The sequence below is a fragment of the Schistocerca piceifrons genome, chromosome 3 (assembly GCF_021461385.2).
Source record: "Schistocerca piceifrons isolate TAMUIC-IGC-003096 chromosome 3, iqSchPice1.1, whole genome shotgun sequence".
Classification (NCBI taxonomy): domain Eukaryota; kingdom Metazoa; phylum Arthropoda; class Insecta; order Orthoptera; family Acrididae; genus Schistocerca; species Schistocerca piceifrons.
The window spans coordinates 114742888-114756186 of NC_060140.1; the positions used below are offsets into that span (position 1 = coordinate 114742888).

The 13299-nt window shown below is 46.0% G+C and overlaps 1 protein-coding gene and 2 non-coding genes across 3 annotated transcripts in view; 2 read left to right on the forward strand and 1 right to left on the reverse strand.

Annotated features, from left to right (window-relative positions):
- Positions 1 to 13299, reverse strand: part of LOC124789271 (calcium/calmodulin-dependent protein kinase cmkB-like) — a 370210-nt gene that overhangs the window by 227433 nt on the left and 129478 nt on the right. The gene's annotated exons all lie outside the window — the stretch shown is intronic.
- Trnav-cac lies at positions 753 to 825 on the forward strand. The gene has a single exon. It is a non-coding gene; the product is annotated as a tRNA-Val (tRNA).
- Trnav-aac lies at positions 984 to 1056 on the forward strand. The gene has a single exon. It is a non-coding gene; the product is annotated as a tRNA-Val (tRNA).

Here is a 13299-nt window from a genome sequence, read left to right on the forward strand (position 1 = left end):
CTCACCCAACTCGCGCCGTCTCAATAATACCCAGAAATAATTATGGCAGCGTGTGATTCAGGTCTTACGTTCCTGCTAAAACACCTTACGTGACGCGTGTTTACCTCATTAAAGCGCGGACTATGCCTTACGGTATGCAGTCCAGTTCCGGGAGAACAGCGACGCGCAATTTTGCGCTGGCAGCGGACTTCACGAGGAATGACGATGTAGTAACCGACACGGCGACTATCGCATCCAACGAATTCACTGTCGGCAAAAGCCTTCGCTTGCAGTTAGTTTATGGTAACGCAGACACTCGTGAAATGATCGGTGTACAACTCACCGGCAACGGCATTACGCAATGTTGAGCTTGAAGGGTCGTTGGTGTGGCTGCGCTATTCAAGCAGTTTTACGCACATTTAGAAAAACGTCGATTTTCCTCATTCCCCAGTCACACACACATGACTTCGGTCCGCTATGCAACTCTAATTCACATTACTGTGAGTTATCTGCAAGAAACGCTGGGCTCGCACTGCCTGCTGCTAAGAAAGTGATTGTTTTTGCTGATATGACTTGCAATAACGACTGAGCGAAACGCCGCTATCTCGTTCGGGATGCTACGGCAGACACCCTCTCGAGCACCCCGAAGACTTCTTGAGCCCTCGGTTGTGACGGGTTTCACGCTGTCAAAAGAACTATGGTGTGTGCATGCGCGGACGAGAGTAAGGCTCAGGCGTCTTTGAGACCACAAGGATGGACTCATCGCGTCCGTCGTTTCCGTAGTGTAGCGGTTATCACGTCTGCTTCACACGCAGAAGGTCCCCGGTTCGATCCCGGGCGGGAACAGTATTTTCCTGCCTATGTCGCATTCTACTCCCGTGAGCCACGTCATGTATGGATCTGCTCTATGTACCTTCGTTATGCAAGTGCTGCATTTACTGAATTTTGAAGTTACGATGGCAATCTTGTTACAAGTTCTCTGTGAAGTAAGGATTACAGCAGTAGTTTCCGTGGTGTAGCAGTTATGACGTCTGCCTAACACACAGAAGGTCCCCGGTTCGATTCCGGGCGGAAACACTTTTTCATCATTTTATACAAGACATACCGACAAGCATTTGCTACGATCTGTACCGAAACCTTCGTAATCACCTTCATACGTCGGACCAGAGGGGTCAGTTGCTTACAGCAAATATTAAATTTATTTTATATTGACGGGCAGCTTTTTGCGCTGACTCAGCCACCGAAGTACGACCAGTTTGCACAAAACGCTAGGGCTCGGCCGTGATTTGAACGCGGGACATCCTGCAATGCCAAAACAGGATAAATTTCTTTCATTTCGCGTCTGTGGTCACAAACGTGTAGGTCTTCAGGCCACCGGTTTCTGTCAGCAAGGACCATCTTCAGATCTCGGCACTGATTTGTTGCTTCAGTTTACAGAAATTTATTCTACATTTTCGGGTTCCATTCGCGACCGCGTCGCAGCTTGTTAAATTAGTGCCATTTCTGGCTAACGAAGCCGGCAGGAGTGGCCGAGCGGTTCTAGGCGCTACTCTGGGACCGCGCGACTGCTACGGTCGCAGGTTTGAATCCTGCCTCGGGCATGGATGTGTGTGTGATGTCCTTAGGTTAGTTAGGTTTAAGTAGTTCTAAGTTCTAGGGGACTGATGACCTCAGATGTTAAGTCCCATAGTGCTCAGAGCCATTTGAACCTTTTTTTTTTTTGCTTACGAAAGAGTCAAAAGGCTCTGTAAACGGAAGCAACAAATCCGTAACGAGATCTGAAGATGGTCGCTGCTGGCCGAAACCGGTAGTCTGAGAACCTACAAGTTTGTGACCGCAGACGTGAAGTGAAAGAAATTTACTCTACATTTTCACGTCACTATTCCTTTCGCGACCATGTCGCAGCTAGTGAAGTCAAAAGAGTAATTAGCAGGTGTTAAAATAAAATCTTGCCGAAGGTATTTCAATCCCTTCCAGTGTAGCAAAGTAGAAACAAGATAGATAGCTACGAAAGTTAAGCGAGAGTAACGAAATTTTGTCCAATTAAATAACGCGATGCTGCGGAAATTAGACTGAGAAATCTGACATTAAAAGCAGTACGAGTTTCACTATTTCGGCTGCAAAATAACTGAAGATTGTCGAAGTTGATATGATATAAAAGGCAGATTGCCAATAGCAAAAAAATCGTTTCTGAAAATGAGAAATTTATAAACGTTTAATACAAATTTATGTATTAGGAAGCCCTTTCTGACATAACTTGCTGGAGTGTCGCCTGATACGGAAGTGAAACGCAGACGATAGATAATAGGGGCAAGTAAATCGTTCAAGCTTTTGGAATGTGGTGCTACACAACAATGCTGAAATTAGATGGGTGGATCGTATAAGAGGTGAAGAGGACTGAATCCAATCGGCCAGAAAAGAAATTATTGGCCAAGCTCGACTAAAAGAAGGGACCAGTTGACAAAACGTATACCAAGCCATTAAAAAAGTGGTAGGTGAAGGCTTGACTATACACGTTCAAATGGATGTAGGTTGCCGTAGTTATTCAGAGCTGAAGAGTCTTGCACGTGGAGTGCCACATCGGAGCAGTCTTACGACTGGAGACAGAAACAAAGGGATCGTGGTATAGGAACCATCGTCTCCAGTAACTGCTGAAAAGCTCTCTCTACCCACCCAAAACACCGTGACGCGAAAATACCCAAGTAGTATGAGTCCGCACACTTAGTTCTAAACCACTAGCAGTCACCGCAAGAGTTGTGCGGTGCGTCACGGAAAAGTTTGCTAAAATCCACAGAGCGCTCGTTCGCAGTAGAGTCCAGCAACACATACTGTGCCACGCACGTCTCGCGAAATGATTAGGTCGAGAAAACGAGATAACTTACAGGTCGTTCTTCCCACGCACCTTTCGCAAATGGATCAAGGCAACGGGAAAATGATTCTCAGAAGTACCCTCCGCCAGATATGCAGCAGTGACGTCCCCTTGTTCTTTTCTTGGTGCGCCCGTCCAACCCGAAGCAACTCCAGGCAGCGCCAGACAGGCTCAAAGAAATTTCCACGGTCCGCTGGCTGCCCACGCCTCGTCCTGCCTGGAACTCTGGCGTCACACCAAAGAACTCAGTCTGCGGCACAACCCAAGCCACTCTCTTTATACAGATCTTATTTCACGAAGACTCGGGACCTACTGCTTGATTTACGGGGAAGATGCAAATTTGCTATCGTTTCGTTAAACAGCAACTATATTTCAACAACTCTCATTACGACTCGACTAGTGAGGTAGAGGAAATGTACCATTCAGAGCTGTAGATAGCCTTTGCGAAACTATGCATAGACGAAATGTTCTAGAAAAAGGAAGAGAAAAACGAATGTTTTTCAGTCTTCGTCGTGTGATCTCACGCGCCAAACGCGTAATGAAGGCGTTACAGAATTTCAGTTGGATGTCATTAACACCTGCAAAACCGGCAAACATCTCCCTTAAATGGGGTACAAGACACGCAGAGTGGTTTTATACTGAAACTCCGCAACAGCGTGCCGGAACGGGATTCGAACCTGGCACTTTGCCGTTCACGGGCAAGTGCTCTACCGACTGAGCTATGCAAGCATGACTCACGACCGGCCTTCACAGCCTTACTTCCGCCAGTACCTCATCTGCAGAGTGAAAATTCTTTCTGGAAACAATCCCCCCACGCTATGCCTGCAATATCCTCCCTTGCTGAATGGTAATCTCGCAAGATATGCAGGAGAACTTGTGCCAAGTATGAGAGGTAGGAAATGAATTATGACACATTGCATGTACAGCCACCAGCCAGACAGAAACTCTGTGGTTCAGAGTAGATCGAGAGAGGCTGCACTAATCCCCCTATCCGAATTCCGAAACTTGCCCTTCAGTCTTAAGACCGCTCACATATATTTGTACAGACGAGGCCTCTCCACTTTGGACAACGACATCGTTTAAACTCTGTTTGAATCGGCTAACCACTTAACATTTACGCTTTTTCTTCTTTTGATTATCTTATCTCCTGTCTTCACAGGATCTGTATGTTATTCTCGATTTGGCAATGCTAAGGGTAGTGTGTGATCGGATACCTTCACGTCGCCACCTTTTTCCTCCCCAGGACCGATTTTGTGTACGCCACATGTCTGTGTCTATTAGTCGACCACATTATCATTGCACATGGGAGTGAGGGTCATTCGGTCGGCTTATCGCAAGTTTTTGTTGTGATATTTCATGTGAAACACTTGATAGTATATGAACAACTGTCTTGAAATCTTTGGCAGTGCGATGCATTTTCCTTGATCATCACCGTACTTGCTTACTGTAACGTCATCGCGTGTTTCCGAGAACGGTCCGCGCGACGCGAAGTGCAATAATATCGTGGCCGGCTAATACTATTATCCGTGCGAAAATATGAGAACGTTTTCGAGATGTTTGCGAATCGTGTAAGTGACGGGGCATGCGCGTTACCAGCTACGTATTCGCCTCGTCGGATGTGGGAAACCAGCTAGAAAGTCTCACACAGGCCGCCCCCGCACAGTGGCTCTCGCTTTTAATTCAACAAGCGGAGCCGGCCGCGGTGACCGTGCGGTTCTAGGCGCTTCAGTCCGGAACCGCGCGACTGCTACGGTCGCAAGTTCGAATCCTGCCTCGGGCATGGATGTGTGTGATGTCCTTACGTTAGTTAGGTTTAAGTAGTTCTAAGTTTTACGGGACTGATGACCTCACATGTTAAGTCCCATAGTGCTCAGAGCCATTTGAACCATTTAACACGCGGATCCGAGTCGGGGCCGTAGGACCTTCCCGCCGCCATCCGGACGGGTCCCACTGTAGCATTCACACATTTACGATTAACTTGAGAACAGTACCAACATACTCTTACATTACGCTAAATTGTGTCGACTCTGGTTCAGCACCTAAAACTATCTAGAAACCCAAAGACAGACAAGTATTAACACAGAACAAAATGGGCAACGGCGGAAAAGGTTAAATGGACAGAGTGTACTTACTGAAGTGTGTTATGTACAAAGAATCAATATTATCGTTAGCTTCAAAGTATCGTCTGAACAAAAATACCTGCAACTGAAGCTCATTATATACTGAAGAACGAAAGAAACTCATACACCAGCCTAATTTCGTATACGGCCGCCACAAGCACGCGGATGTGTCGCAACACATGGCATCGACTCGACTATGTGTAAGTCCTGGCGGGAATTGACACCATGAAACCTGCAGGACTGTCCATAAGTCCGTAAGAGTACGAGGAGGTTGCAAGGCATCCCAGATATGCTCAATAATTGTGTTCCTGGAGCAATTCTGGTCGTGTGAGATGTCGCATTCAAAAATGTGTGTGAAATCTTATGGGATTTAACTGCTAAGGTCATCAGTCCCTAAGCTTACACACTAATTAACCTAAATTACCCTGAGGACAAACACACACAGCCATGCCCGAGGGAGGACTCGAACCTCCGCCGAAACCAGCCGCACAGTTCATTACTGCAGCGCCTTAGACCGCTCGGCTAATCACTCGCGGCGGATGTCGCATTGTCCTGCTGGAATTGCTCATGTCCGTCGGAAGGCACTGTGGACATGGATGGATGCAGGCTGTCAGCCAGGATGCTTACGTTCGTGTCACCTATCAGAGTCATTTCTAGACGTATCATGGGTCCCATATCACTCCAACTGCACACATTCCACACCATTACAGAGCCTCCACCAGCCTGAACAGTGCCCTGCTGACACGCAGGGTCCATGGATTCATGATGTTGCCTCCATACATCCATCTACTTGATACAATTTTAAACGAGACTCGTCCCACTAGGCAACATGTTTCCAGTCATCAACAGTCCAATGTCGGTGTCGACAGGCCCAGGCTAGGCGTTGAAGCTTTGTGTCATGCAGTCATCAAGGGTACACGAGTGGGCTTTAGGCTCCAAAAGCCCATATTGATGATGTTTCGTTGAATGGTTCGCACACGGAGACTTGGTGATAGCCCAGCACTGAAATCTGCAGCAATTTGCGGAAGGGTTGGACTTCTGTCACGTTGAACGATTCTCTTCAGTCGTCGTTGGTCCCGTTCTTGTAGGATCCGGCTGCAGCGATGTCCGAGACTTGATTATGTACCGGATTCGTGATATTGACGATACACTCGTGAGATGGTCGTACTGGAAAATCCCCATTTCATCGCTACTTCAGAGATTCTGTGTCCCATCGCTCGTGCGTCGACTATAGCTAGACGTTCAAACTCACTGATAGCCTGCCATTGTGGCTGCGCCAGACGTATTCTGCCTGTTTACGTACCTCTGTATTTGAATACGCATGCCTATACCAGTTTGTTTTGTTGTTCAGTGGATATGTCCTTTCTTTAGACATTTTTTCGTCAGTCTACTGCCATTTAGAATATTTAAGGTAATAAATGATCTTATGTTTTAATTTCATAATCAAATGTAATAGTATTCTTATGCTTAAAATTGCTACAATCCCACAACTCGGCTTACAGATGTATTGCGGGGAGTGAACAAGAAAAAAATCACAGGTTTGCTGTTAATTACGAGGTCTAGTTACTGTTTGGGCAAGTTGCAAGGTTGGTGTGCTGAGCGGGTAGGTAGAAATCGCGCAGTTTGTGAGAGCCGGAGCCGGCTGTACACCGAGAGCTATGCTGATGATGAGGGAAGATGAGGTGGTGACGGGTGTTGTGACCCGAAGGCAGAGTGGCGGACAGAAATAGGCGTGAGGGCAGTAACAGCAGGGGGACAGATACGGGGACGGAGAGAGCAGACGGGTGACATTTGCGGCTATGCCCGGCACTCCGGCGCCGCCAGACACGCGGACCCCCTGGCGCTGTGCCCGCCCGGCAGGCGCCTCGGCCTCTGTCCGGGCTGCCCTTCCTGCACTCCTCTGTGCTCTAGGCTGCTCACACAGCCCGGCCACTACTCTACACCATCTGGTCCAAAGTATCCGGAAGCACCAAAGCAATTTATTTACCGATTGGCAAACTGAATTTGCTTCGGGAGTTAAAAAGAATGGGGTACTACAGGGAAGCGTAAACCACTGATTTCGGTAGCCAATTCTGCGCTAAGTGCGAAACAGTGTAAACAGAGACGCCACGAAATTGAGGATGACTGGAAACGAGTGATGAACCACGCTATACCTAGTGAACACCCGATGGAAAGGTACGAGTTTGACGAATGCCTGGAGAACTTTACCTGCCGTTATGTTTAATGCCAACAGTAAGTACGGAGAAAGTGGTGTTACTGTATGGGAGTGTTACCCGTGGTTAGGGAATGGTTCCCTTAAAGCTCTTAATACGAGGGTAATCCCAAAACTAAGGTCTTCTATTTTTTTATAAGTACATAGAGCTGTTTATTTCTACAATGGTTAACATCAGTTTACAGCTTGAACATTTAGTATTTTTCGACATAATCATCATTTCTGTCGATGCATTTTTGTAGACGATGTAGCAGTTTTTGTATGCCCATGTCATGCCAGCTCGGCGCCATGCTCTTCAGAAAGTTATGAACCTCTTCTTTCACCTCGGCATCGGAGCTGAATCGCAATCCGGCAAAATGTTGTTTTAACCTAGGGAACAGGTGATAGTCACTGGGCGCCAAGTCAGGACTACAGGGTGAGTGGGTGATTATGTTCCACTGAAACTGTTGCAGGAGAGCAACGATTTGCCGAGCGATGTGTGGGCGAGCGTTGTCATGGAGAATGTGTACACCCTTGCTCAACATTCCTCTTCTCCGGTTCCGAATTGCCCGTTTGAGTTTTTTCAGAGTCTCACAGTACCTGTCAGCGTTAATTGAGGTCCCAGCGATTCAGCTCCGACGACGAGGTGAAAGAAGAGGTTCGTAACTTACGAACAGCATGGCGGCGAGGTGGCATGACATGGACATACAAAAACTGCCACAGCGTCTACAAAAATGCATCGACAGAAATGGTGATTATGTCGAAAAATAGCTAAATGTTCAGGCTGTACACTGATGTAAACCATTGCAGAAATAAACAGGTCTATGTACTTACAAAAAAAATAGGACACCTTACTTTTGGGATTACCCTCGTAAAACGCTGTATGTGGAAGAATATGAAGAGACTATACAGCAGTGTGTACGGAGTACAGTAGAGGAACAGTTCGGGGGAAGATGCTTTTTTGTATCAGCATGACAATGCATCCTATCATTGAGGCTATGGTATGTGGACAGTAACACTCCTGAAATGGACTGGCCTGCCCAGAGTCGCGACCTGAAGGCAACGGAGCACCTCTGGGATTACTCAGGGTGTCGACTTCGCTCCAGACCCCACTGTCCAACATCGCAACTCTGTCTGGTTTCGACTCTTGAGAAACAACGGGCTGCCACTCCTCCACAGACATTCGGACACCTCACTGAAACTGTCCCCATCAAAGTTCAAGGCGAAAGGCAGACGAACCCCACAATGTCCACTGATAGGTGTCCGAATACTTTTTTGGGACAACACTCAGCATGTCAGTTGCACTTGGTATCGCTCGTATTCTCGCCTCCTCATGGGACACTGGCGCACAACACACAATCACCGATCTGACACTGTTTTATATTTATGTCATTATCGTTGATTAAACCATCCCTGGTTTCTTTCTGTCTCAAGTATTTTGCTCTCTCCATCCTTCCTTTGGCCAAACCAGCTGCCTCGTTTTGGCTTATCTATCAGCAACGATTTTGGTTTTCTGCTCTCTTGCAGCCACGTTACATGTTCTTTCCATTTGTTCCTGTACTTCCACCATTTTTTGACGGACATTAAACATGTCTCCACTTCTGTTCCTATCGAATAATGTGCAGCCAGCTACTGCTATACAGAAATCTCATATCTGTACTTAACGTCATTTTGATCAACGTCAGTCAGTGCTCAATATTCACCTTACTTACAACAACGCTGGTACTGCCATTACTTTACACAGCTTAGCCCATGTATCTGCTCCAATACTTTTAAAAATGCCTTCTGATTGCGCCACATAGCAACTGGATGTTTCGTCACATTATCATTTCAGAAGCATGTAATTTCGCAGCCAAAATAAAGAAATCAGTTAACGTACCCTACTGTTTCGTTACTAATGACTATTTTAGTTCCAACTTGACCCTAACCATAAATAACGTCACTAGCCACTTGCTACTTTCACAAGAAGGTCCAGTGAACTTTGTGGATCGTATTCAGTTCCAGCTAAAATCACTTGGTCGTCTGCAAAAAGCAACGTATCTGGAACCGTGTTTTTCATATTTTTTTTCCTTTGGGCTCACTGAAGTACGTTTCAAACTTTCGCGATACCCCTACATGTGATTTTTTTTCCTACAAGCAAAAAAGCAAACACAGGAACTACATCTTTTTTATTATTATTATGCATATAATCACGATAATGAGCGATTTCTTAGTCGAAGACAAAGTTTGGCGGTAAATTTTCTTATGTTCTTGTTACTGTATCTGCGGAAGATTAAAAGACCTAAAAAACCTCGCGCCACGTCTGACATGTATGCCTGGTTGAGAAATGCTGATCTAGACTAGCGTTATTTGCTTTTTAAGTGACGTAGTAATAAATTTCGCCATTCGTTTACGAAATCGTCGACATATAAATTAAATAGATTATGTGATAAAACGCACCCTTCTCAAAACCCTCTGGTTATTTCAGCTAGCGCATTCCATTTAAAAATCTGATATACATCTTATCACATACACGTTATATTATGCTTACTAAATTCTGCCGAACGTCCTTCTCTAGGAAGACTTGAAATAATTTTGTTCTGTTTACCACAAAGTGCTTTGTCACTCAATAAAAGCAACATAAGCACATAACTTCTCAATGCTTTGGCACACGTTTTTAAACAACTGTTGATTCCTAAAACTACTCAGTAATTGCAGGATATCTGGGAAGAGCTGTGGCAAGTCTGTTGCAGCGGCGGTGTATCTAATGCACCGCCATCCAGTATGACACTAGCGATGGCCGCACATCGTCGTGACTACCAGGCGGCGTCCTTGGTTCAGACTCCTGCGCCATCGTCAGCCGTCCGACGTCATCGCATCTCATCTCATGACCGGAGGAAACCTTCATAGGCCAAGAGCTACCTGTAGACGGCCTTGTTCTAGTTGGCATCTGGTTCTACTAACATCTCTTGTTTATTCTGGCTGTCTGCTGCATTCCTGGTTTACGTTTTCGATTAAACGCCAACTTCTCTTGTCGTCAGGGTATACGTTAAATTTCCTTACGTGGAAGTGTGGATCGGTGGCACACTGGTGAAATGTCAGGCTCCGGAGTTCGACCCCAGTTCTGTAACTTCTGTCGCCTCTGGCAATGTTCGTTAGTATGGAAAACGCCGTGGTTAGGAGTTCAAGTTAAACTGAAGGTTCTCCACATCTGGTTAGGTGAGTCAATTCAAAGGTCATAGGAAGTCAATGGGATACCACCTCCACTAGGACCGTGCGTAATCAGGCTGAGCACTGCATCCCGTTACTACGTCGAACTCTCGGCATATTCTGAATACTGCTACTGGTATCTGGTTCTTCCACTGAGGATTGTATCTTACAACGTGCTCAGGCTGTATCTAGCATTAACACCTGACACCTGTAGAGCCGATTTTGTTACATAAACGGTGTTCCTTCAGCAGAACAATTAAAACGATCTAAGGACGTAGTGCGTAATAAATATGAACGCACAGTGATTTATTTCAGCCTAACATTTCAAAACTTTTATAGTCTGCTCCAAATACCGAGAAAAGATATAACTGAATTCTGTGCATCTGCGCTACTATACGTGAGCTAGAGGTCGCAGCAGCTCGTAGTCCCGCCAGCTGGTGACGCCGCCACGTCCTGAACTACCAACACTGGCCTATTTACCACACTGGCAAAAAGACGTCTGCTATTTGCAGTTAGGACTTCGCTAATCGTGTAGCGCATGCGCAGGGGACACTTTCCTCTTATCGCGCCCCTCGCCATGCTGGCAGCGGACGTCTTGCACGGCACCACAGTACATCTAAAACACTGTTAAACAAGCAAAATCCAGAATGGAACGTAACAGTATTATGAAAAGCATAGTTGCTACTCATCATATAAAAGTGATGCTGAGTCGCAGATAGGCACAAAAAAAAAAACTGACAAAGTGAGCTTTCGGCCAACAAGGCCTTCATCAAAAATAGACAACGTACTTTCACACATCCGCTCACGCAAAAGCAGCTCACGTAACACATGACCAGTCGCTGGCTGCTGAGGCAAGTGCGGCCGACGAAGGCCTTGTCGGCCGAAAACCCGGAAACTCGCTTTCTGAAAGACTTTCAGTTGTGCCTATCTGCGGCTCACCATCTCCGCTATATGGTAACTACCCCTTATTGTTAAGCTGCGTTTACACTTGTGCACCGTGCGGCTGTAGCCTGCTCCACACGCAGGTAGAGGCACGCTTACAGATGCATGCCTCTTCCTCAACATGTGCGTACGAGTGATTACATTCACATCTGTGTTCACACTGGGCGCCTCTGCTTCCGTGTAGGGCAAGCAAGAGCTGCACGGCGACGAGCCTCATGGCGCACAGGTGTAATCGCTGCTCCAGTATCACCTAACAGACGGATGCTTTCTCTATACATAGACGTGCCGAAAAAAGTAATTCCATCTCGTCTACGCTACTTTCGGATATCTTCGAAATGGCAACGTTGGAGGTGGACTGGGAGGTAGGGAACTTAGTAACAACAGAATATTCGAGGAGGAGGAGGAGGAGGAAGAAGAAAAAGAAGAAGAAGAAGAAGGAAGGAAGGAAAGCATGAAAAAAAAATGCGCTGTCAAGCACGATTAATTAATTACTTTTCTAAGCCACGTTAGCGAAACCTTGTTTTTAAATGTGGCATACCATTCGAGTGTCTCCACAATGTCAGAGTCTAGTTTAATGTGATTCTAGCACAAATGCCTTGTGTTTCCTTTTCGGAGAATTAGTTGCGCCTAGGTAGCACACCCTCCGTGTGACGGAGCGTTTGCTGCACGACCCACTTGTTGCATGTGGTAGCGCCTTAAGTTTAATCCTTCCCCTTATTGGGGATCTGAACAGCTGGGAGCCTGCCAGCCTGAGGGAATGATCCGTGTCGGAAAAGGCGAGATAAATGAGATTAATGAATGCCTTCTCCTTCGTTGTAAGCCTGTTTCGCCGTCACACAGTGGCTGTGTACTCAAGTCGGATCACGTGCGCAACATGGCACTGATTTCATTGAAGGTCATTCTCTCAGGCACACTGTACAACGCGTCGAAAGCAGCAAATCCGTCCAAAGTCAAGCCTGGAATCTGACTGTTTCGTAACCTTGAAAACGAAACGCGCGTTGCTTATTCGTCTCGGGTCAAGCACGGGCAAAGCACAATGCGAGCGCGCTCGAGACACAGGATGCAAAGGCAATGAAAATACGCCACAAATGGCAGACAAGTCTAAATGTCTGGCCGCCACCTTAGTGTGATTACATCTACACGCAAACCACGAAAATATATCATCTGAAATAATAAAAATAGCTCGCGTATAAAATCTGTCTTTACCTGTAGCTTTAGAATAAAAATATTCGAACAACAGTAACATTAATTCGGCTTCAACGTATACCATACGTGTTGTCTTACACGCTACCAACAACATTATTACTGTCTTTGTGTGTCCGGAATATTGAATTTAAGGTCTTCACTCAAAATAAAGACAGTAATTCTAGTCAGCAATTAATGTCTACTAGAGAAGCGTAACACTGAAACTCACAAAGAAAGCCTCAGGAACTGCACAACTGCATTGTTATCAAAAGTTACCGAATAAAAACGTACAACAAGCGAGCTCAATATCTGGAAAATGTCCGAAAACTACAAAAACGTCCATTTCAATTCTTGGATAAAAATTTGCATATTGAGTCAGTAACGACGATCTCTGAATCATGCACAAGATCTCTAGCAGATTGTTTCAAATCCTTGGAACTACAGAGCAGTGCATTACTTAATTTTAAGAAAGCAATACCGTCAACGACGAGGTTTTCAGCTACCGCACCGAAGTTCGGTTTGAGAATGGATGTCGGCCGCGTCCTCTTCGAGGATGCCATCCCGGTTATTTCCCGAAAGTGAATTAGGTAAATTACGAAAAACTGGATGACTGGACAAGGTTCTGAACACTGGAATGCTACTACTGCTTCCTAACCAGTGCGGAACGTAGCTCTGTTACTGGATTATGGAAGCCTGCCGCAACACAGATATGCACCGATATGATTTGCAGTTACTACAGTTTGACGGCCAACTACACTAATCGCTCAGCCACCAAAGTCCTGGCAGTATCGCTGCCAATGCTGTTCACAGCCCAGTTCGCATGC